Genomic DNA, 4,020 nt, shown 5'->3' with positions numbered 1-4,020 from the left:
ACACCATATATCCTGCTTATATTCTAAAATATTCCTTCTATGCTCTGTGCTACTGTACATAACCCAACCATCAACTGTGGAGTATACCTAGATGTCCATTTGCACATCAAGTAGCATCTAAATAAAGCAGAAGTGAAAACTTGTCCTCAATCCCCTTTGGAAACTTCATTTGAGGCAAAGATTAAAAGAGCACAATTTTCAGGTTTTTGTTGGTACCTTCACCTGGTTTCCACATCTGTTTTTTCTTACCCTTAATAGGTCAGCTTGTCTTTCTCCCCCTCACTCCTGGAAAGCCATTTGTTTTTTCCCATTCCCCCCCTCCATGTTGGATTTCTCTCATTTCTTCCTATGGGAATCTCCCTTCCCACACTGTGTGGTGTCTCTTCCTACTTCTCCCCAAGCTGTTCTGCCACCTCGAACTGCCTCCCACCGTTCATCACCACCTCTGCTCTCCCGCAGCCCTTCTGCCACCTCGAACTGCCTCCCACCACTCATCATCACCTCTGCTCTCCCACAGCCCTTCTGCACTCATAGAACGCCAGCACTCCTGCATCCTCAGAGCCCTTCAGACCACCCCAGCAACCTCACAGCCATTGAGCTGTTTGAGACCATGGAACGGTACCTAACACCGAGCTCACCTTCACCCAGCAAGCCCAGCTGAAGAAGTTCAACCATCTCAAAGCCTATAATCTGCAGAAGGAAATGAGGAGCCTCAGGGAGCTGCTGGAGTCCACGCCCTCCCCCTGTGGTCTTCTGCCATGATGACATCCAGGAAGGGAACATCCTGCTGCTGGTGGGGTGCCAGTCGCTCTCACCCTTGACAAGCTGATGCTGACTGACGTTAAGTACAGCAGCTATAACTGCAGAGGCTTCGACATTGGTAATCACTTCTGTGAGTGGGTTTATGACTACACCCATGACACGTGGCCCTTGTACAAGGCCTCCATGGAGACCTTACCCTCCTTGCCAGCAGCAGCTGCACTTCATTCAGCACTACCTCTGAGAGGACTGGGGGAGGCCCAGGGACATTATGCACAAGGAGCAGGCCTGCATTGAGGAGGAGATACTCACTGAGATCAACAGGTTTGCTCTAGCCTCTCACTTCTTTTGGGGCCTCTAGTCCCATCCTGCAAGCAAAGATCTCCACTACCGAGGTCGGGTACCTGGACTATGTGCAGTGCCACTTCGAGGCCTACTTCTAGCAGAAGGTGCAGTGCACGTGACCAGGCCAGCCCACAGCATCCCCCAGCCCAGCTCTGCCTGCTCCACTCTCAGACTCTGTCTCCTGCAGTGTGGCCCTGACCTCGGGTTGCTGCAGACACGTGGGGCCTGGTAGTCACTACTGAATGGCCGCTTCCTGGCCAAGGGATCCATTTGCCCTGCGCTACCAAGGGACAGCAGCTGGTAAGGACCACAAGGGAACAACGTCCACACCACGTATGTATATATCCCTCTTCCAGCCTCTGGTACTTGGGAGGACCTCTCCTTTCAATCTGCAGTGGAGGAGGAGTAGGCAGCCAGCTGTGACAGAGACTGATGGAGACTGAGGATGGCACAAACAGCTCCACCTGCTGGCAGGGACTGGAAGATGCAGGATTATTCATTGGAGCGAGAAGAGCCTGAGGAGGCTGAAGGAAAGATTTGGAGAGGCATCACCAGCTAATGGCTTCCCAAGGCATTGGATCTGGTCTCATGGGAGTTGTTTATTTCTACTGTGCGGTAAACAAACTTGCATTCAATAAATTTACTGTTTATATGACAATTTTAGAGGGTGGCATATGAATAGATGGAAGTCAGAGACTCTCAGCTGTGGTTCAAACCACATCCCCAGCGAGGGTCTGTTTTAGCCCAGCTATAAAAGATGTAGCTGTCCTAAATGCATATTTCAGGGGATGTTAGAGGGACAAAGTGGGTGATGTAATATCTTTCATTGGGACAACTTCTGTTTGTGAAAGAGACAAGCTTTCAAGCTGCACAGAGCTCTTCTTCAGGTCTGGGTATTTCAAAGGATGGCAGGATCCAGTGGAACTACATTTGAGATTTCATGTATAGCTGTACAGCCCTTATACCCTGATTATTCTGCTTTGATTCATATGACTTACAGCTCTAAGCTCAGGACAAGGCTATTAGTGCTTGACTCTATGTAGAAAACAGGAGTTGCCATATGAATCAGACCTGTGGTCAATCTATTCAGTATCCTGTCTTTGACAATCACTAGCACCCAATGATTCAGTTACGAGATAATCTGCTCCCTATGCACATCTCATCATAAATAGTTAGCTTGTCTTAAACCTCAACATGAGAGGTTTCATATTCCTTCCAAAACTTTTTTTTTTTTGGTCACAATAGTTAATGCTAGTCTACATATTCTTATCCATATCAATATCTGGTCCCCTTTGTATCTTGTTAAGTTTTTAGCCTCAGTGACATCATGTGACATTGATTTTAATTATGTGTTATGTGAAAAGGTATTTTCTTGTCAGTTTTGAATTTGTCAACTTTCAGTTTCATTGAATATCCCTATGTGTTATGAGACAGGAAGAAAGTTCCTGATGTACTTCCTCTAAACCATTCATTATTTTATATGCTTTTATCACACCCCTTTTCTTCATCTCTTTTCTGAAGTAAGCATTCCCAATCGTTTCAATCTCTCTCACTATTAATGATTTTCCAAATGGAAATATGTTCCATCAGAGAATTCCACACCAGCTTTACGCAGCTCATACCGTAAGTCTTCTCTTTCTAAAAAGCCACTTCCAGTTCCCTTATATTTAGATAAGCTAGAACAGGCCACCTGCTTCAGTGATTGAACAGAAGTCACTTATTCCCCAGCAGGATCAACACCTGCTATCAGGGTGGGATATTTCAGACAACACTGTCAGCCTTTCTAGCAGAATGGGGAAGGGAGGTTATGGGGTGCGGTGGGAGAAAGAGGTGTTTGGAAGGGTGCGTTCATGTACACGAACATCTGGTCTGTGGAGTGGATCTTTACTCCATGTCAGTCGCCTGCAGTCAGAATACTGGAAAAAAGAGTGAGTCAGGAATGGAGAAGGTTCCAGGGTGTGAACAGATGATCTGTTGCTGCTGCATAGACCCTGCTATATTCTACCCTCTAAAAAAAGCTATAAAAAAAAGCAATGGGGTTGGCGTGCCCATTGTACAGTGGCTCTGTGAGAGGGTGTCCATTTGTGTGTCTATATTTTTGTATAAAATTACCATTTTTTCAGTGGGCCAACTGCCAAATCATCGTTTAGGACATTATAAGACATCTTATTCCATGTAGAGAAGATAACAATAGGATGGTGATGAAGAGCCACAGGCTGAATACCATTTCCAGGGAGTGGCCCAGTCCAAATCCCCATCTCTTCACCTTAGAACTAGATGTTTGTGCTCAGCCCCTTATAGAGTAACAAGGCCAGCAGATGGGTTTTCATCAACATTAAAAACAAATTTGACATGCCCTGTTAAGTATGTTATTGAATCACTGGGCTATATTTGATTTTTGCTTCCAGAAATAGAAGATTTAAAATGTGACAAACTATCACCAATATTGTATTCCTATTTGTATGTTGAAATTTCACCTGAAGATTGTTCTTCACATGTTCATAGTTACTTACTATGCTGGACTTTATGTCATGTCTGGTTGAGAAATTACTTAGTAAAGCCACCTACATGTGTTGATGTGTAGGTTGAACATGGACTATATTCAGCAGAAATAAGTATCTGGAAACCCTGCTCTCAGCCACATCTGCTCATAAATAATAGATCAGTGTGGTTATGCAAATGAAGTGATATTTCAGTGATTTAAACGGCAATTTAAGTGGATCATAATATACACAGAAATGAACTTTGTTATTTATCTGGAAAGAATAAAATTGTATCCGTTTTTCATCTGTCTGATGCTGTCTGGGAGTTCCTCAAGCTTATAAAGTAGTTTCAAGTTCATGAACTGTTAATAATTTGCTTTCTCTTGCTAAAATTTCTTCTGCGTCTGCTTTTCATTATACCATTAAGCATTAC

At 44.3% G+C, this 4,020-nt stretch overlaps 1 pseudogene across 1 annotated transcript; it reads left to right on the top strand.

The window, feature by feature from the left end:
- The first annotated feature begins 322 nt into the window (after positions 1 to 322).
- LOC311521313 (choline/ethanolamine kinase pseudogene) lies at positions 323 to 1,202 on the top strand (annotated as a pseudogene). Its single transcript has one exon. The product of its transcript is annotated as a choline/ethanolamine kinase pseudogene (transcript).
- The last annotated feature ends 2,818 nt before the right edge of the window (positions 1,203 to 4,020 follow it).

This window comes from Lepidochelys olivacea (genome assembly GCF_965140295.1).
Source record: "Lepidochelys olivacea isolate rLepOli2 genome assembly, chromosome: 5".
Lineage (NCBI taxonomy): Eukaryota > Metazoa > Chordata > Testudines > Cheloniidae > Lepidochelys > Lepidochelys olivacea.
Note: the sequence above shows the minus strand (reverse complement) of the source record. Positions and strands in the feature narration are given on the sequence as shown.